Source organism: Pogoniulus pusillus, chromosome 27 (genome assembly GCF_015220805.1).
Source record: "Pogoniulus pusillus isolate bPogPus1 chromosome 27, bPogPus1.pri, whole genome shotgun sequence".
Lineage (NCBI taxonomy): Eukaryota > Metazoa > Chordata > Aves > Piciformes > Lybiidae > Pogoniulus > Pogoniulus pusillus.
In genome coordinates this window covers 14,580,361-14,601,992 of record NC_087290.1, presented here as the reverse complement: position 1 = coordinate 14,601,992, position 21,632 = coordinate 14,580,361, and the positions used below count along the sequence as shown (strand labels likewise).

The window sequence follows — 21,632 nt, the reverse complement described above, 5'->3', positions numbered from 1 at the left end:
GAACTGCTGCGGATTGAAGTCTCGCGGGATCTGGGGAAGGTCTCACTCTGGTTTTGGTGTCCCCATTGCCCCAGCACCCCCAAGCACTGCCCCACGGGTATGGGGGTATCAAAAGGGGGTCGTGAGGCCTCTCAATTTTCCCCTGTGGGCTCCTGGGGGGTGTCTGGAGGATCACGAAGGAGCTTGGGGTGCTCTCAGTGAGGTTGAATGCTCTCTGTGGAGTCCCCACAGTACCTGGGGTCACCTATAGAGATGTGGGGTGTAATGTTTTTGGGGTCCACAGGGTTTAGGAAGGTCTTGCTCTGTATTTCAGTATCCCCTGGTGGCCTTGGACCTGCAGCCATGCCCCCTCCCAGTATGACTGTGTCAGATGCTGCCCAGGATTTACTACCCTGAAGCCACTTTGCAGTCAGTGTATTTATCACTGACAGTCACACTTCCCTTCTGTCTGTTGCTCTGCTAAACTAAACCACTGGACAGTTCCAGCTCTCTGAACCTGTCTCAGTCCAAATCCTTATCAGGGCCCTGGAAGAAAAGGAGGACAAGAGTTAATTCTGTCCAATAGTTCCATTAAGAGTCCTGGCACTCTTGCACAGACATTGGGGTCTCACCCACAAAGTAACCCATGGGCTAAGGGTAAAGGAGCCCGAGAAAGTTGGTCAAGTTGTAAATGCCACTTCCTCCAAGCCCAAGATAGGTGTTCCCTTCAGTAAACAAATCAGATAGATGTGCTAAGAGAGCTGCATAGACGAGCAAGGAGCTTCTGAAGATCATCTCCTGGAAGAATGAAGCTCACAGTTCACGGAGAGTAAGAGGGAAGAGTTGCATTTGATCAGAAGTTACAACAAGCCGATCATCCCTAGGTTACTAAAGAGAAGATCCAGGGGAAGCAGGGCTTGCAGGTATGTGCATGAGCAGTAGGGAAAGATGGGAGGTAACAGATTCCAAAATAAAGGAGGAGTTTGGTTCTCCTTGGTTTATAATTCTGGGATGCCCTGGATGCATATCACAGAATTCTGAACACATCTAACCCGAGAGCGTGGGTAGGTGAGTTGGAGTGGCACCAGTCTGACCACCGTGGTGGTGCGGTTCCTGGTGGGGACATCTACCTTCTGAGACGGCAGCCGACCAGCTCTGCTATCTGCACATCTCAGGAGCTTTGTGGACCAGTTGGATAAGGTGTGTATAGCCTGCCCATTTAACAAGAGAGCTACTTGGGATTGTCTGTCATGTTTTATTCAGCACCAGCACCAGCATCTGTGCTGACAGATTCACTGCAGCAGCTGAGGTCCTTGTGCCAATCCTGCTGCTGCTGCACATCTTGCTGGCTTGGTCAGTGAAGTGGAAAGCAAAGTGTAAATCTGTAAAGAGTGAAATGGAAAGCAAAGAACAAATCTCAGTTACTCATATTGTAAAGGTGTGAGAATGCTTATATACACATCCAATAAAAATACTTCCAAAGCACTTCATTTTCCATTGGCATTCATTTAACTTGCAGACCTCTGAACCCATCCCACTCCAACACTCGACCTCCAAAACACAGTCGGCATCCAACTGCAGGGTGGTGGCGCATGGGCCATATACATACCTGGCCAGCAGCACTGCCCAACAGATACAGACTTCATCATCATTTTCTTTTTATAATCAACAATCTAATTTCTCTTATTAAAATATTCCAATTAGCCTCAAACCGGCACACCCTAACACCATAAGAGCAACTCCCTGACCCTCTACCCCTAACCCCTAGCACACAAAGCCCTTACACCTGAACCTTAAGCATTAAAACCTAACCCTAACCCCTAACACTCTAAACCCAGGACCTAACTCTTAGCTCTAACACTCCAATCCCTAACCCTAACATCCTAGCTCTAAGCCTTAACTCTAATACCCTAATCCCCTAATCATAACACCTTACTCCCTAAAACTAACACCATATGACCTTAATACTCTAACCCTCTAGGACCTCTTCAGGGACCTCCTTGGCAGGGTGCCATAGGAAAAAAACTCTACAAGGAAGGGGGACCCAGGAAAGCTGGTTCATGTTCAAGGATCACCTTCTCCAGGCCCAGGAGCAATGCATGCCAAAAAAGAGGAAGTCAGGTAAGAATGCCTGGAGGCCTGCATGGATGAATAGAGAGCTCCTGGACACACTGCAAGAAGAAAGCCTACAGAGAGCGGGAGCAAGGACAGGTAACCTTGGACAAATACAAAGAAATTGCTCATGCAACTAGAGCTCAGGTTAGGAAAGCTAAAGACAGCGGGAATTTAATCTGGCCAGGGACATTAAGGGGAACCAGAAGAACTTCTTCAGGTGTATTAGTGAGAAAAGCAGGACTAGGCTTCAACCACAATGTCCAAGTCCCAGAGGGCAAAGTAAGGACTGGGAAGATCTGCTCACTATAATTGAAGATTGTGTTTGTGAGCACCTAAGGAATCTGAACGTGCACAAGTCCATGGGGACTGATGAGATCCACCCATGGGTCCTGAGGGAACGGGCAGATGAAGTTGCTAAACCACTGCCCATCATATTTGAAAGGTCCTGGCAGACTAGTGGAGTTCCTGCTGACTGGAAAAGGGCAAACATAACGCCCATCTTCAAGAAGGGAAAAAAGGATGACTCTGGAAACTACAGACCAGAAAGTCTCACCTCTGTGTCAGGCAAGGCCATGGAGCAGATCCTCCTGAAGGCTCTGCTAAAGCAAATGGAGAACAAAGCAGAGGTGATTGGTGGTAAGCAGCAATGGCTTCACCAAGGGCACATCATGCCTGACTAATTTGGTGGGGTTTTATGACAAAGTCACAGCAACAGTGGACAAAGGAAGGGCAACTGACATCATCTACCTGGATCTGAATAAGGCATTTGACTCTGCCCCACATGGTCACCAAACTGGAAGGACATGGACTCGATGGGTGGAGCACTGATGGATAGGGAATTGGCTGGATGGCCGCATGCAGAGAGTGGTGCTCAAGGGCACAAAGTCCAACTGGGTATTACTGGGAGCATTTAGCGACTGGGCAGCACTTAGTCTTACCGGTAGCACCAGGAAGAGAATTTGGGATACTGAGAGGACACTGCTGCCACAATGGGAGCGCTGGGAAGGAGATCTGGGGTTACTGCAAGCACTGTGAAGGAATTTTGGGGTTACTGGCAACAGTAGGCATAACTGTGCAACACTGGGGGTCACTCGGGGGCACTGCACAATGCTGGGAAACAGCGCCAAAGAATACAAACCTGCCGGGTCTGGTCTGGGCAAACTCAATCTGCAAACAGCTTGGGGCTAAATCTGCCGTTTGAGGGCACAGAGCAGTGCAGTTCGCAAGCGGCAGTGAGCTGTGCCCCCCCCGCCCCGGGCCACACGGACGCGGCGGCAGCAGGGAGGGCAGCACGAGGCACCGGAGCGCACGCGCCGCGTCCCTAACAACGCCCAGCCCCAGGGCCGCAGTAACGCGCAGGGCTACGCCAGTGCCTGCCGCCGGCCCCGAACCGGGGCGGCAGGAGGAGAAGTGGGGGCTTGTGAAAGGGCTTCCCTATCTGGGGTAGAGAGATATTTAACGGGGAGGGTCATGGTTTAAAATCCTTCCTATAAATACCGTACCTGGGCACTTCAGAAACCTCCTGACAATTAGATATTAGACTGTTTAGGCTTAATTCTCTACAGCCTCTGGGCTGCACAGAACAACTGCTTAGATTGACTATGGAACGTAGGAAGTGCAGACAGCTGTCTCCACTGTTCTTCTATTTAAACTGAAAGGAAGCCCTACATGGACCAATTCCAAAGTCCTTAACTTACACGAGTTGTTCTACAACGTGTCTCAGATCTGCTGCTGCTGATCAATCGATCTGCTGAAAATCCTTCCATATTAGAGAAAAAGAGCGAACCTCGCTCGGTGAAGGTATGAGGTTTTCTTTTCCCCTCGAAAGGACAGCGACTCCGTCCCCCTCCGCCCGTCGTGACTCGGCTCGGCTTCTTCTTCACTCCTTCCGCTCCGGCTCCGCCCGGCTCGACTCAACGCCGTTCAGCTCCATGCGGATCAGCCTGAGTTCGGCTCCATTCAGCTCCACTCGGGTTAATACACTTCCGCCTCCTTCACGCATGCCTAGATACGCGGCGTCCTATTACCCATGCGCTGTGACCATAGCAACGTTCCGCTACACAACGCACGACCTCGGTCCCGTAGCAACGCCGCGCCCAATGGCGCACGCTGCAACCCGGAACGCCTGCTCGAGTCCGTAGCGTATGTGCTGGTTCTGTAGCAGAAAGGTTTCAGTCTTTACTGTAATAAAGCCGTTATTATAATACAGTAGATACAGGCGGGTTTATTTTTTAAACTCTATTTTAGCTACAAATTAATGCAAATGTGAAGTGTCCGTATACAAACGAGAGATGTCTGCCTGGTTAACTCCATACACTGATATTTCAAAGGTCAAATAAATGTTGATCTCTCCCTTCCGTCCCGCCCTCCCCGTCCCTCAGCGACACCACCGCCTCCATCCACCTCAGTTTTCAGGCATTTCAAGCATGCAGGGCATTCAGAGACGACGCAGAAGCACGGGGGACTTAACGGTGCGGCACACGCCGCTGCAGCACTGCAGTGCCGACACAAGGTGGCAGCATCTAGCAGTAAGGAGACGCTACACGCGGCTGAACAACTGCAGTGTGGAGGATTAAACACAGGGTGGCAGCACCGAGCGGTGATGGGGCGGCACATGTCGCTAGGGCACTGCAGTGTCTACAAACAAACACGTGGTGGCAGCACTGAGAGGGCGTTTGCTCCCGTCTGGGGGCTGCAAGCTCGGCTTGGCTCTGCCATTTCTACTTGGTTTAAAACAGAGCATCCCACACACAAGAGAAAACCCACTGGGGGTTATTTCTATATGCACAATTTGTATCTATAGTTCAAAACACCACGTGGGTCTACTCAGGAGTTTTCTTCTGTATTCTTGGGGGCTTGATACATAACAGAGGAGATACAGGGGGATCTTTCTCACATAAGAATTAATACCATGCTTCAAGATCTAGATAAAAATGAGAGGTTTTCTTCCTACTGGAACACATCACCCTAGCACGGTTTTTAATGATTTTTAATCCCCCTCCCAGAATTTCCAGGTATTTCAGACATCCAGGGCTGCAAACACCCTTTTTGGGAGGCTGCCCCCATCCCTCATTCACCTGCTCCTCTATGCATCATCACCCCCACACACCTCGCGTCATCACTCCAGCCAGAACCCCCCACGATCCTTTTTGTTCAACCTCCAAAAGAAGGCCAAAATGAGGAAAACTGCTCAGCCAGCAGCTCATTATTTCAACTCTAATATTTGTATACACATCTGCCTTTTCCCAAAAGAGGAGATCTGCTAGAGAATGGCCTCCCCAAACAGCTGCAGCTTCCCCCAGCCTCTGTGCCACATGGTTGCTCCATGGGGAGAGCATGCCAGAAGATGGTGCCTTGTCTCTCACACCCTATTATGATGGGACCAATGTCAGGACAAGGGGCAATGGGTGGAAGCTGAGGCATAGGAAGTTTCATGTAAACATAAGGAGGAATTTTCTCCTGTGAGTGTGACACTGGAACAGGCTGCCCAGCCAGGTTGTGGAGATACTCAAGACCTGCCTGGATGCATTCCAGTGTGATCCAGTGGTAGGGGGGTTGCACTAGATGACCTTTCATGGTCCCTTCCAGCCCCTAAAATTCTGTGATTCTGTGATACATATAGGATAAGTACTTAGATGACAGATATGTATATGACACATACATAGATGACAGCTACATACATGATAGATACACAGATAATTGATACATAGATGGTAGATACATAGGGAGAAGCAAATGAACATTGTGGTTATGTTTAGCTGGAATTATCTATTGTTTATATTTTATGGACCTGAAGAACACTAAATGGATGTTTAAACAAGGATTAGCATACATCAGTATCACCAAGGATGAGAAGCCACTGTCTCTGGAAATGAAGCCATCTCTTGCTATATTTATCAGCTGCAATTGGGGCATCTGTGCAGCATTAAGTGATTGCTCACTGCAATCATCTTTCCTGCCTAGTGATGAATTTTTGGAGCGTTCACAGTGGTTGCCCCTTACAAATGTGCTATTGCCACAGTGTTGTTTGAGGCATTTGTTTAATCAAAAATGTAATCTTCATCACAGAATGAGGTTTGTAGAATTTGCTATTTTAAGGCTTTTGGGTATTTGAAAGTGCAATTTAAAAAAATCTAATTCTCAAAGATATTCATAGTTCCTGCTTTCAGTAGAAAAGCTTTTATTGATTCAAAGGTGCACCAAAGGCCATTAAATCAATGAAGGAATCATATCATTGCCAAAAAGCTGCCACCATTTTCTGCTGTTGAATGTCTTTTACATCCCAGATGAGAAATGCACAAAGTCTCAAACAAGGACTCTCTGGAACTGGGAGAGCCCATTTTGTAAGATGGAAGTAACAGTGAAAGGATCTGTGTTGGAACTGAGCTGGAGCTGTTTAACCTGGAGAAAAGGAGGCTCAGGGCAGACCTCATTGCTGTCTGCAACTACCTGAAGGGAGGCTGTAGCCAGGTGGGGGTTGGTCTCTTCTCCCAGGCAACCAGCAACAGAACAAGGGGACATTCTCAGGTTGTGCCAAGGGAGGTCTAGGCTGGATGTTAGGAGGAAGTTCTTCCCAGAGAGAGTGATTGGCATTGGAATGGGCTGCCCAGGGAGGTGGTGGAGTCACCATCCCTGGAGGTGTTCAAGTAAAGACTGGATGAGGCACTTCTTGCCATGGTCTAGTTGACTGGATAGGGCTGGGTGCTAGGTTGCACTGGATGATCTTGGAGGTCTCTTCCAACTTGGTTGATTCTATGATTCTCTGTGCATCTGAAGCACTAATAATATGTGGCCTGCACTTGAAGGTAGTTGGGAAGCCTTACTTTAAGGCTTGAGTAATGGCTTTTGTTCTTCCTCCTGGGAGGAAGAAACATGCATCAGGAAAAGTACCTGTTCATGGAAAAACCTTCTTTTCCCCATTGTGACAGGAAGCATGGATGCATCAACACCTTGCTACCCAAAGGAGCAATCACACTCACACTGTCACATCCATTTACATCTTTCAAGCCCAAATCCAACTTCCCATCTTCATCCTATTGTTCATGTCTGTTCTGGAGTTGCTGGTTATGGTTGGAGTACATCCTCCTGTTCCCTGCACTTCCTTTACTTGGCACAGGAGATTGTTTGACTGCTTTTTTCTCTCTCCCATAGATTTATCCTTTATCTACAGGTGGAGGCCATTCAGCATCCTGAGAAAGTGCACGGACTGCAGGCACAGCTGGCCCAGGGCCCACAGGAGCCACATATGGATAGATTGCAGCTCTTGTTACACATTTTCACTTAGGTTCAGTAAACTGAAGCAAGAAGTTAGTAAAATGCAGTCACCCATGCTTGCTGATTTATGGTTTCAGGAAAATAAAAGCCTAACAGCAGCTCGGAAGATTGTGTCTTTTGTTTGAGACAAGCTTCCAACTTCCTTGTTCATGTGTAAAAGATTTCCTGTTTGTGAAAATTAAAAGCAATGTGTGATAAGGCCCCTTTAGAAAAATCAGCCACAAACTAGAAAATACATAAAAGATGGCTCTGGGTTTAATACACAGCAAAATTCTCTGAGCATGTTTGTAGACTCTAGAGTTGCTGCTCTCTTGTGATAGTTGCAGTTCTTAGCAGTTCACAAAGAAACTAAGACAATTGGGTGACACCCTGGCTGGTTTATCATGCAGACCACCAATTCAAGATTCTTTAGGGGATTAAGTGGTATTTATAAGTGAGACAGATTCAAGCAGCTTTCCTAGGTTTTACAGGGTAGGGTTTTTTTGTCTGAGAAAACAAACCCTGCAGGCTCTGAGGAAAGAATACTGAGCAGGACATCAGAGTGTGCAGAGAATATGTCATAGGCTCAGGTAATTCTTCATCTAAAGTTGATCCAGAGTTGAAAGGATGCTGGAAAGCCAAGTTCAGTCTTTTATTTAGACTTCAAGAAAGATGACTTCAAGACTGAAAACTGCAAGGAGAGGCTTCTACTAATTTGTTAAACTTCAGTTAACCATTGTGCTCTCACACAGCTGCTGGCAGCATTTGCATCTCACATGGCAGTGTGGTGGTGATGCTCTGGGAACAGGCATGGGCAGAATAACAACCCAAGCTGCTTTCCTGTGTTTCTTGAAGGTTGTGAGAAGTGCACAAACAACACAAGCACGTGTGGATACTCTTTTTAAGACTAAAAAAAAAAGGCAAATAAACAAGTAGAAGCACATCCATTTGCACAAAAGGACGTCCAGCAGGTGCTCTCTGTTAATTGTTAGGACAGAAAACAAAGGAGGGAAAACAGCAGCAAAAATACAACATTCACTTTAACTTAGGACCATTCCAGGCAGATCTCTAACAGCTAAATGCATCATTTTTTGGATGGATTTGAAGCTGCCACCTTGTCTATTTCCAGTCTGATTTCCAGCATGGCTTCCATTGATCCATTCCTTACTTGCCTGCCAGTGTTTGGAGCCAAATGATGGGGTCAGATGATTGTTTTGGCTGGAAAAAACCTTAAAGGTCATTGAGTCCAACCATTAAATCATCATAGAATCAACCAGGTTGGAAGAGACCTGAGTACCTGAAGGGGGCTACAGAAGAGCTGAGGAGGGACTTTTGACAAGAGCTTGTAGTGCTAGAACAAGGAGGAATGGATTGAAGCTGGAAGAGGAGAGCTTTAGACTGGGTATTAGCAAGAAATTCTTCACAATGAGGGTGGTGAGAAACTGAACAGGTTGCCTAGGGATGTTGTAGACAACCTGGAAGAGTTCAAGGACAGGTTGGATTGAGCCTCAAGCAACCCGGGCTAGCAGAAGGCATCCCTGCCCCTGGCAGTGGGTTTGGAACTGAATGATCTTTCGGGTACCTTCCAATTCAGACCATTCTATGATTCCATGATTCTTACTAACTCTTCTCCAGCTTCTTGTTTCCTCAGTGTCTCTTACAACTTCTATTACTTTTACCCTATCTATTTGAGAGTGTTATGGACAAAATGAGGCCAAAGAAAGGAACTAAAGCAACAAATTGCAAAGGTGGTGCATTATATGGAGGCAAAGAAACATTTGAGGCAAAAGGTTTAACTCAGTCTTAACATCAGAGAGAAGCCTGGACAGGTGTTTCAGTAGCTCTGGGCACAGGGGGAGTCTTGTTTAAAATTTGCTGAAATTGGATACAAAAAGCAGATTAAATTAAACCTTCTTCATTTAGCATACAATGGTTGAGGTGGTTTGTGGATAAAAATCAGTCCCTTCACTTAGGGCAGCATTTTGATGGGGAAAACAATTACATACATTGGAAATAGACCTCAGCATCCCAATGAGGAACTGCAGGAAAACTGAAGAGTGAGCATTAGTCAAGAAGCAGATAACAACAAAGGAAAGGTGCTGTTCCTGAGCCAGAAACAGGATCCAACACCACCACTAGCAAATTAAGAGAGCCTTACAAATGATGTTTGGATTATGACGTTTGGAGTAGGGAGACAATGCGAGGAACAATGTGATTACAGAGATTTGACCCTCCGCATTGTTTGAGAGCTCCCTCCTCCAAAGAACTCCTCTGACATGCTGATAATTGTCCCCGATGTCCCGTGCTCATGCTCACTGCCGGTGGCACGCAGAAGCATACCCTGGGGAGAGGAATGTACGCAGGATTTCTGCACCGAGCTTGCCCGAGGAAGAGTAGGGAGGAAGAGCTCAGCAATGGGGACTGGATGAACATCTACTGATGGGATGCAGCCTCGAAGCAAACTAAAGATGAGGACGGCAAGCTCAGCAGGAGCCAGCAGTGTGTCCTGCCAGCAAGGAAGGCAAAGAGCACCCGGAGCCTCGTTTGCATGAGCAGAGCCAGGAAATTGCGGGAAGTGATGTCTTCACTTAAATGGGCAGTGGGGGAAGACAGAGCTCTTGAAAGTACTTTCAAGGTAATAAAAGAAAAACCCCACACAGAGGACTGGGTAGAAATACAGAGTCTATTCAAAGATTAAACAGAGAGTGCTACTGAGAACTACAAACTACGATGCAAAGCAGTGCAGAAGCATATGGAATACACAGAGAATCCCAACAAATCAAAACCTTCTCCAAAACCTCCCTCCAAGCAGACCAAAACCAAAAGCCCAGAATCCCTTTCTCTTCTCCCACTTGGGGTGCACCATAAGCCCCAGTGCTCTTTCTTCCCCCCACCCCCCTCCTCCACCTCCCCTACCCATTGCTAGGCTAGCTCAGGCTGTCCAGGCCTGAACTGCTCCCCGCTTTGCTCATGCCAGACAGGCTGTGATACTCCCCCATCCATATCAGATAGGAGAGTGAATCTGCCCGGGAGGAGAGGGAAGAAAGAGACAGAGCTAGCTTTGCTGTCAGACTAAATAAAGCAAGACAAAAGAATTAAGGGAGTGAAAGACCTCAGGATTGCAATTTCCTGTCTGCTCTTGGCTGCTCTGGACCTCTTGGAGGTCTGTACCCATGGTCCTTAAAGACATCGGGCTCAACCCAGGACAAGTGATGCTCGCACTCATTAGGGTGGAGTACAGTAGCCTCCCACCTGAGCACTCAGCTCAAGGCAGATGAGGGGCTAATTGCAGAGATGTTGCCAACTTCTTTGGTGGTGCCAGGAAGGAGGATGGAGACCAAAGACAGAGAGCTGAGTTAAGAGTGGTTCTGACCTGATAAAGGGAAGATGTCTACCTCAAGGGCTGTGGATTTCTGGCGAAGGAGGTGTCCAAGAACCACCTGGGTGAAGCCCTCATCTGCCTGGTTTGACTGCACACCCACCCTACTCTGGGCAGGAGGCCAGACTAGAGACATCTAGCCTCAGGCCCATCCAGCCTGAATTCTCCTATGATCCAAACTCTTTTCTAAATTCACAAGGATAGAACTGGCTGAACTTTTAAGCTCTGCCCTTCAGAGGTTCATGCAGAGTTTAAATCATGGCTCAATGCTTCATCCAGATATCGGAGCATTTATTTTGTGATCAACCAGCAAACAGAACAGAACATTAGATGAATCCCTCTTAGACGAGGTTTTCTTTTTGACATGGAGTAAAGCCCCTCTGGAGACTTTTCATTCCATATTGTCTCGGCATGCTGCTTCAAGGGACAGGAAAGGATTCCACACAGGAAGACCCAAATGATGCATGCCGACCATTAGCACACACTCATGTTTATGACCTCGATCACGAGCAACTGAATTGTAAATGTTTGCTTGCCGTGTGCTCTTGCCTTTTTATCTCCAGTTGTGATTACAGAAATGTTCCTGTTTAAAGGACATACACAAGGGAATAAATCTTCGGGCACACAGCCTCTTTGAGCCCAGGCGGCCCCAGTAACAAACAGAATTCTGGTGGAAACGTCTTGATAAAAGGTTGGCAGCATATCAGAGGACCAGGCTGACCATGAGATGTGAACAGAGATGTCACATTGGGTGCTTCAACTTCTTACCTTTCCCTCTAACTATATTTCTTCAAGTGATTGTGAGGAAACATTAGCTAGAATCTGAATGCCTTCAGTGTATATGATGTTTTCAAAGAGCAACTCGATTAAAGAAGTTATTAAATTTTGCTTTTAGCATAAGGCAGAGATTTGAGTGCTTAGAGAGATGTGAGGCAAGCTAGCAGCAGTTTAAAGTAGTAAGAATTAAGAGTGGCCAGTAGAACAATTATCTTGCCACATAATATTGGTAAGGGTGTGAAACCTGGGCTGGTTTTCACCCTATATGACTTAACTGGGACAAAAATGCTAGCTCTGTTTTAAAGTTGCTCTCTCTTTCATGTGAGTGGCAGGCAGTCTAATGGCAAAGACGTTGAGTTTGAAGAAAAATAGAGTTCAAATAAGCAAAATATATTCAGAGTTGCTTAAGGGTAGGCAAGGAATAGAACACAGATGTGAATATTCCCTCCTTAAAATATTTCACTCTTAGCTGGTTTTTGTCTTGCTTCCTTTAGCTGCTGGGCTTTGATGTTTCAGGGTAGAACACAGACACCTACTTTACCAGAGCTTTTGTGTGGAAGGCAGCACTGACCCTTTGTCTAAAGAGTGCTCAGGTGGGTTATAAATCTGTAACACTGCACTTTGCCTTTTGTGTCTTGCTTAATGACCTTTCAAAACTAAATGCAGAATAGCTGAAGGAACAGTCTGAGGGATGGAAAAGCTGACACGTACGCAACCTGAGCTCTGATTTTTTAGATTGCTCCAGTCTGTTAAACAAAACTTCTTTTGATTTGCTCTGTGGGTTAAAAAAAATAAAAAGAGAGAAAGACAAAAGAGGGGGACAGGGAAGTGTTTGCTTAGCTGCAATGTCTATCTTATCATTCAGCTGCAAGCTGCTAGCTGGAAAAATGCTACAGAGAGTCACTAAGCCTACAGAAAGAGGGTACAGTCATTCTAGTCACTAATCATGAGGAGAGGCTGAGGGTGCTGGGGATTTTTAGGCTGGAGAAGAAGAGGCTCAGGGCAGACCTCACTGCTGTCTACAACTACCTAAAGGGAGGTTGTAACCAGGTGGGGTTGGTCTCTTCTCCCAGGCAACCAGCAACAGAACAAGGGGACACAGTCTCAAGTTGTGCTGGGGGAAGTATAGGCTGGATGTTAGGAGGGAGTTCTTCACAGAGAGAGTGATTGGCATTGGAATGGGCTGCCCAGGGAGGTGGTGGAGTCACCGTGCCTGGAGGTGTTCAAGAAAAGTCTGGATGAGGCACTTAGTGCCATGGTCTGGTTGATTGGCTAGGGCTGGGTGCTAAGTTGGACTGGATGAGCTTGGAGGTCTCTTCCAACCTGGTCGATTCCATGATTCTAGTAGGAGAACAGATTCTTTGCATAAATACCTGCTCTTCTTTTCAGATGGCTATAGAAAGCTGCTGTTTAAGGGCCTCCTCAAGTGCCATCAAAAATCACATTGTTTCTTTTGTGTAAAAAAAATCATCGTTTATGATTCTTATCAAGCCCTCTTCCTGTTTTCCATCGTGCTAAATTTAATGTACAAAGCCTTGATGCAGAAAAATACATGATTACTCAGAAATACATGATATTTCTGAATACATGCTTCTGAATATATGATTAGCCAGAAATATATCCTATTTCTGAATCCACAACAAATTATTTTATCCCAGAGAAATGTCTCAGCATAAAATGTTCCCCAGTTGAACAAAAGGAAAAGCAAAGTTTCCCACCGTGTCTTATTGGTACAGCAATTTATTTTGGTGAGGATGCTAAGGGGTATTTTGGATTCCTGTGTACAATGTGCTTTGGATTCACGAGACATTATTTTCTTTTGTTTATGTATTTTGCTTAAAATAAAAGATTACTCCAAAGGAAGGTATTTGAGGAAGAATACTTGCAGAGAGAGGCCGGATTTATTTTGGCTGGCTGTTCTGGCCTGTCAGCTAGAGGACAACCTGCACAATTTATAGAGACCTTCAACCTGCTCGTGGTTGCCTTTACCGCAATTACTTTTAATGCAGAACAGCTCTCCTGACTGAGCTGTCTTCTGCTGGCAATCCCTTGCAAGCTGTACCAAATATTTGCCAATAGTTTTACTGCTTAGATTCTCCCAAATACCTGGAACTCTGAAAACTGAGTGTGTGGTGGGCAGGTCACTCATGCTATTTGTAGTTTTTCCACGTCCACAGTTGCAAGCCCTGGCTCAGTGTGAATAGATTCCAAAAGAACCAGTTTTCAAGTGTCCTTACAACCTTTATTTCTCCCAGAGTTCTTTACCTGGTTGGTGCTATCGATTCACACACTCTGATTGAAAGTCTTGCCTGTTTTCTCTCAAAGCCACAGCGCTCTGAAAAATGTATTTGATACTTTAACTTGTCACAGCATGTGAGGCAGGGTGAGGGTAAAGCTCTGCTCTCTGCAAGGAATTCATACCCTTTGTATCCTACAAGGCTGTGTTAACTTCTGGGTGCTGTCCCCTCTGTGGGACTTCATTTCTTTTGTTAGGGCCCTAACTGATTTTTTATTTTAGAAAATTAGTATTTTCATCTAGTCTTTGACATTTACCTGCTGGAGAGACCCCCTGTGGCAGGCAATTCCTTCTCTGTGTGATTCAGTTTATCAGCTTTTTTACCTTTGGCCTCTGCATAGATGATCCTGACAGGGCTACAGATTTACACCATAAATCACTTCTGATTTCATTTATATCAAAGCATCCTGCATGAACAACTACTGTTCCAGATTGAATTGGAATAAAGTGGTTTTGATGCCTTGAGCTCAAATGCCTGGATCTGGAAACATGAAGAGTGGAGAGCAGCTTCATAGAGAGTGGTCTGCAGGGAGCAGTGTCATGGGTGGGATGTACAAAGCTGTCTTGGAATTCCTTGGTTTTCTGCTGGTCTTTGGTAAAGAAGCTAGGAACTCACCTTCAGGGTGCAATTTGCATGTTGTAAATGCTGTTATAAAAAGGTAATCTGTGATTCAGTTTTTCAGCTGCAGACTAAGGGAACAGCCTTCTAGAACTTTCCTTGTAGCATGCAGTGGAGTCACATATTACAACATCCTCCTTTTATATTGTACCCTTCTGCATTTTAGAACTGTATTTGTCATTTTCTTTGATTTCATGTGTTAACTACTTCCACTGATGTGCCTGCATCTGTCTTTTATATATAGGTCTGAAGAAGAAAAAGGCTCCTGCTACACAAGTCTGGAGTTTCACAGTTATCTTCTGTACATTTAATATGAGTTTCCATAACTCTCTCCAATCTGATTATTTAAAATAAAATGTGAGGGGGAAGGTGCAAGGAGTGGGAGAAGAGGAAGTTACTGTCCTTCAAGTATTATGTCCTTCAAGTATGCTTCTTTTAAAAGAGAGTGATTTGCCATTGGAATGGGCTGCCCAGGGAGGTGGTGGAGTCACCATCCCTGGAGGTGTTCAGGAGGGGATCAGATGGGCCACTTGGTGCCATGATCTGGTTGATTGGATGGGGCTGGGTTGGACTGGATGATCTTGGAGGTCTTTTCCAACCTGGTTGATTCTATGATTCTGTTAGAGTATTAGAATTCAAATGTTAGATACAATGCTACTGATAGTAGAGCACTCTTAGAAGTCATCAGTGATAATCAGATTCCTCTCAATGAGAACAAACAGTGCTGCTGATTGAGACCATGCTGCAAGGAGCTTCTCATAAAAATCACAAATCTCAACCTAGGCATGTTAAGAGCCACAAGAGCACTGTCTGGTCTAAAATTTCCTTCCAGGTTAAGTGTGAAGACAAGAAGACAAGAAAACCAAACACACAGGCCTCCAGGATCAGGGAGAGAAAGGCAGATGGCTGTTGGCCAAGCTCTTACAGGCTGTAAGGTGCAGAGCACGGTGCAGTGTTGGACTGAAAATGATCTGTTTGCCATAGAGTATCCTGGGGTAATTGACTGCTGTGTAATGAGGGTGCAGGATGTGTTAATCATCCCATTTCAGCTCTCCAGACAGGAACTTGGCAGTAAGTTACAGTGATGCAGGCAGCGCTGCTGAAGTTTTTGTTACCGCTGCCGATGCAAACGGTGGAGCTGATTATTGGGCTCATCCCCTGGGTTTTCTACATGCAAAGGCAGGGTGGTCTATAGCCTGTGCTGGGGACAAGTATCACAAAAGAACTTCTGCAAAGTTTTACTGTCACACTGACGTGAGGCTTTTTTACCCTCATCTTAGTATTTTTCATTTTTTCCCCCTCACTCTCTTTTTTAAGCCTTTGTTTGCTCTGTTCAGACAACCAAAAGCTCAGGGCACCTCTCTCTTCTGCACAAGCTGAGGCTTGCTTAGCCGTGTGTGCCTCAGTCAGAGGAAAAAAAGGGAAAATGAGCTATGGGAAACAGTTAATTTAATCTTCTATAGCTTATAGAATCATCATAGAAACACAGAATCTGTCAGGGTTGGAAGGGACCACAAGGAGCAGCCAGTTCCAGCCACTCTGCCGTGGGCAGGGACACTCTACCCTAGAGCAGGCTGCACACAGCCTCAGCCAGCCTGGCCTTAAACACCTCCAGCCATGGGGCCTCAACCACCTCCCTGGGCAACCCATTCCAGCCTCTCACCACTCTCATGCTCAACAACTTCCTCCCCTTGTCCACTCTGACTCTCCCCACCTCCAGCTTTGCTCCGTTCCCCCCAGTCCTGGCACTCCCTGACAGCCTGAGAAGTCCCTCCCCAGCTCTTTCGTAGGCCTCCTTCAGACACTGCAAGGCCACAAGAAGGTCACCTGGGAGCCTCCTCTGCTCCAGCCTGCACAGCCCCAACTCTTTCAGTCTGTGCTCACAGCAGAGCTGCTGCAGCCCTCTGAGCATCCTCCTGGCCCTGCTCTGGACACGCTCCAGCATCTCCACAGCCCTCTTATAATGGGGGCTCCAGACCTGGATGCAGTACTGCAGGTGGGGTCTCAGCAGAGCAGAGGGGGAGAATCCCCTCCCTGTCCCTGCTGGCCACACTTCTGCTGCTCCTATTTTGCATGCTTTTTTCCTTGGTAGCATTTTCTAACTCAGAGGTGCTTCTCTGCCTGTTTCTGTTGCACAGCTCCTTTGTAAGCTTCCCATGCCTGCTGCCTTGTGTTACCAAAACAAGCCCTAAGGTTCTCTCAAGCTGACACCCCTTTCCTGAGGCTGTCTGCTCCTCAGGTCATTTGGTAGCTGCAGAGAGAAGGTCAGGTGTGATTTTTCTTCTCAATAAGATTTACATGAGGCATCTGTAAATTGCAAACTGTCCTACCCACTCTTCTCTGGCACCTTCCCAAAACTGACTGTAGCAGAAGCTGCCCTGGGTTTAAAATCTGTTTCCATCCAATGGGAATGGTTGGGCTTTATGAGCATTAATAGCTGCTTTTTAAACCAAACCAATCTTGTTCCATTACATGTGCACTTGTATCTGTGGGATCATAAACTCAAACTTCCCATTGCTGCTCTGGCACTGCAGTGTTAACAACCAGGACAATGGGAACCCACTCCAGGAGTTTTCATAGGGGTGAGACTGGAGTTCTTTCTGCAGTGCTGGATAAGACACCATATTCTCTGCCTCTCCAACTCCTGTCAAACCACCAACATCAGAGGAGCGTTGGCAGTTTCGCTGCTCACAACCAGCTTTGCAGACTTCATCTGAGCTGTCTAAACACAGAGACATTTCTCAGGCTGAGACTGCCTCAGTACCCAGTTCCCAAGGTGTTTGAGCTGTGTCAATGGCTTGGAGCACTGAAATTCTCTGAGGACATGGAAATGAATGGTGAATTCTGCCTTTCACTTACACTACACACAGAGCTAAGTAGCCATCAGCTGCTCTGAATTTCAGCTGGAAAAAGGCTTCTGCTCTGCAGTGGTTGACTTCTGTGCCTTCATCTTGCTCTTTTGAGCAGCATTTTAAGGAGATTTCTGTTTTTCTCCCAGGATCATTCATAGCTTCAACAGTGCCTGTTGGGTTCCAGCATGTGTCCAGAGAAGGGCAACGAAGCTGGTGAAAGGCCTGGAGCACATACCCTATGAGGAGAGGCTGAGGGAGCTGGGGGTGTGCAGCCTGGAGAGAAGGATGCTAGGGGGGACCTCATTGCTGTTGACAACTACCTGAAGGGAGGTTGTAGCAAGGTGGGGTTGGTCTCTTCTCCCAGGCAACCAGCAACAGAACAAGGGGACACAGTCTCAAGTTGTGCCAGGGGAAGTAGAGACTGGATGTTAGGAGGAAGTTCTTCACAGAGAGAGTGATTGGCATTGGAATGGGCTGCCCAGGGAGGTGGTGGAGTCACTGTCCCTGGAGGTGTTCAAGAAAAGCCTGGATGAGGCACTTAGTGCCATGGTGTGGTTGACTGGAGAGGGCTGGGTGCTAGGTTGGACTGGATGAGCTTGGAGGTCTCTTCCAACCTGGTTGATTCTATGATTTTGTACAGTGCTAAGAGTTTCATGTATGACAAACAGAACAATTGTAGGCTTGCAAACATTTGGTGCTTAATCTCAACATTAGCACAATCAGCAAAATGGAAAACTTAGGCCTTCCTTTCTGTCTCCTAAATTCCTCATAACCACACCAGAAACTAATCAATCAAGATCTTTCTCCTACATGCTGGGAACAACAACAGTCTTAATCATGTGGGAAGTGAATGGGTGCTGGCGTAGTGAAGGTAATTTCAGCTGATGGAAATCAATGTGGTTTTGTGAGGTTGTCTTCATATGATGAAAAGAAAGGGCATTGAAAAGTAGAGCTAGGAGGGGAGAGACTATTAAAATGTCCAAAAACAGAGTTACTAAAACAATCTCAGCTGTTTGCACTTTTAAAATGAGACCAACATTGGAGTACTAGACACCTAAAAATCACTTCAGAAGATGTTAGTAGGTACAAGGCAATAAAATAACACAAACTGCTTATAATCTTATACCTCTTATAAATATAGCTTTAAATGAAAATAACATTTGAGTGGAAAAATGGCAATACTGTCCCAAAGGCATCTCAGTTAATTGCTGTAGTGAATTACACTCATCATTTCCCTTGTGTGACTAATTATAATCAGGTTTTATGGGTGTATGTGGATTGATTTCCGAAACCAAAAAGTCCCAAGCAGCAGATTATTGTCAGGAAATGTATTTAACTTGATAATGAAAACTGCACATTCTTGTTCTTGGTAGTTGGCTTGAATGAGTTCATCACATCATAGAATCAGTCAGGGTTGGAAGGGAACCACAAGGATCACCTAGTTCCAGCCCCTCTGTCATGCCCAGGGACACCCTGCCCTAGAGCAGGCTGCACACAGCCTCAGCCAGCCTGGCCTTAAACACCTCCAGACATGGGGCCTCAATCACCTCCCTGGGCAACCCATTCCAGCCTCTCACCACTCTCATGCTCAACAACTTCCTCCCCTTGTCCACTCTGACTCTCCCCACCTCCAGCTTTGCTCCATCCCCCCCCAGTCCTGTCAGTCCCTGACAGCCTGAAAAGTCTTTCCCCAGCTTTTTTGCAGGCCCCCTTCAGATACTGCAAGGCCACAAGAAGGTCACCTGGGAGCCTCCTCTGCTCCAGACTGCACAGACTCAACCCTTTCAGTCTGTGCTCACAGCAGAGCTGCTGCAGCCCTCTGAGCATCCTCCTGGCCCTTCTCTGGACACACTCCAGCATCTCCACATCCCTCTTGTGATAGTGGCTCCAGACCTGGATGCAGTACTGCAGGTGGGGTCTCAGCAGAGCAGAGTAGAGGGGGAGAGCCCTGAGGCTGTTGAGCCTGGAGAAGAGCAGCCCCAGAGGGGATGTGCTCAATGCTCAGCAAGAGCTAAAGGACCTGTGGAGGGCAAGAGGATGGGCCTGAGCTCTTCCTAGTGGTGCACAGAGACAGGACTCTGCCAGGTTCTTTAAGGATCAAATGACTGAGTATGAGTCAAGTGGGTTTTAGATGCTGCTCATGGAAGAAACCCTCAGGACTGTGGTCGACCACATTGTCCTGTGTCTGTGGGAACAGCCCTTCAGGCTGGGCAACATGGCTAGAGGCTGCCAGTCCCTGGTTCCTCACAGGTGTTTTTGTAGTCATCTTAACTGGAGCTTTGCTGACTTCTCCACAGATACACATGACTTCAAGAGCAAATCCTACTCCTTTTATTTATTGATTTATTGGATTGGTGTGGTTTGGTTGGTTGGGTTTTGCAATTTATATTTTCTTCTTTATGAAGCATTTTCCACAGCCGCCTCCAACCACACAGAGCTACTGTGACATTTGTTTCTTTCACAGGCTCACAGGATGTTAGGGGTTGGAAGGGACCCAAAGAGATCATCAATCCCAACCCTCCTGCCACAGCAGGACCATACAATCTAGCTCAGGTCACAGGGGAATGCATCCAGAGAAGGAGACTCCACAGCCTCTCTGGGGAGCCTGTGCCAGTGCTCTGTGACCTTTACTGTAAAGAAGTTTCCTCTTGTGCTGAGGTGGAACCTTCTGGTCTGCAGCTTCCATGCATTGCTCCTTGTCCTATTCCAGGGAGCAGTTGAGCAGAGCCTGTCCCCTCCCTCCTGACCCCCAGCCCTCAGATAGTTGTAAACATTTATTAAATCCTCTCAGTCTTCTCTTCTCCAGACTAAGCAGCCCCAGGTCCCTCAGCCTCTCCTCATCAGGCAGTGCTCCAGTCCCCTAATTCCCCCTCACAGCCCTCTGCTGGACCTTCTCCAGCAGATTCCTGTCCCTCTTAAAGTGGGAACAGTTTGTCATTGAACTGTCTCTAAAGACTCTCACATCTCCAGCTGTAAGATTTGTTCATATCATCATTTACACAATTGTTTAGATTGCAAAAGGCCTTTAAGACCATCAGGTCTAGCCAAAGCTTTTGTGCAAGGTGCAGCAGTAGGCAATGGGCCTCCCCTGCTTCTATATCAGAGATGGTTGGCATTACACCTGGTATTAACCTGTTTATTAAACTTCAAACCCAGTAGAAAAGTCCACTTCCAGCCTGTGTTTGTCAGCAGGAGGTCCTGACCACACAATGAAGCTGGCAAGCTTGTGCAAATTCTTTGTGGATCATGTAAATATATTTATGGTGAGTAATAGCTGAGTTTCCTCATCTCTTTCTGCTCCTGAGAAAATGTTTTGCTGAGAGCATTTTGTATTAGGAATCTTTGTGTGCTTGGCTCTCCTGTCACCCTTCCCTGCTCCCCCACCAATTGTCAGATGATTGAATAGGAGTGGAGCTGGGTTTATGTTTGTATTGATGATGTGTTCCTTCAGCTCCCAGATCTCCAAAGTCCTGCAGGCAAATCAAGGTCTGAGCCAGAAGTGGGAAAGTATTGCATTTAGGATTCATTAGACAACACCATGTATTCTCAGCCTGATACATTTTCATACATGGGGAGGACCTACTGAAGGCTGGTGAGACCCTAGCTTTTATTCAGCCTTATGGGGAATGGACTTTATCATGAAAGCCTTTACAGGCAAATCCCAAACCAAAATGCAAGCTGCTTCCAAAGGGCAGAGGTCTCATCAGCAAAGCTACAGCCAAACTCTGATCATTTACTGAAATATTTTGGTCTTTGCACTCTTGAATACCATCAGCTCATACCTCTGCTTTTCTGCAACCCAAATGCTCATCTACCTGTGACTTCACAGTATCACACAGTATCATCAAGGTTGGAAGAGACCTCACAGATCATCAAGTCCAACCCTTTAGCACAGAGCTCAAGGCTAGACCATGGCACCAAGTGCCACGTCCAGTCCTGCCTTGAACAGCTCCAGGGACGGCGACTCCACCACCTCCCCGGGCAGCCCATTCCAGTGTCCAATGACTCTCTCAGTGAAGAACTTTCTCCTCATCTCCAGCCTAAATTTCAAGCTGCCAAAGCCCCTGCTCGACTGTCTTGGTTTAAACCTGAAACACACATCACTAGACAATTCTAGTTTCAAGTGTTGTTTATTTTCTATTGTACTTCAGTTTTAAGTCACAGAAGCTAAGCAGCCTTCAACCCTGGCTCCAACATATGTGGAATGTATTAGTAAAGTTCTGTTCTAACTTTTCTGTACATGGGAAAAGACTGTTCCTTCTAGGTCTTTCCAACTACCTCTGGTGTCCCCCCCACCCTTTCCTGTATTATCACAGCTTGACTATGAGTTCTTCAGAAGTGCCTGTTGTTTTCCAGTGTCTC

General features: G+C 46.5%; 1 long non-coding RNA gene across 1 annotated transcript; it reads right to left on the bottom strand.

The window, feature by feature from the left end:
* Positions 1–1,214: 1,214 nt before the first annotated feature.
* Positions 1,215–4,104, bottom strand: LOC135187582 (uncharacterized). Its single transcript, XR_010307377.1, has 3 exons — positions 3,792–4,104; positions 2,648–2,693; positions 1,215–1,361 (listed from the first exon to the last, which is right to left on the bottom strand). It is a non-coding gene; the product is annotated as an uncharacterized LOC135187582 (long non-coding RNA).
* Between the last annotated feature and the right edge of the window lie 17,528 nt (positions 4,105–21,632).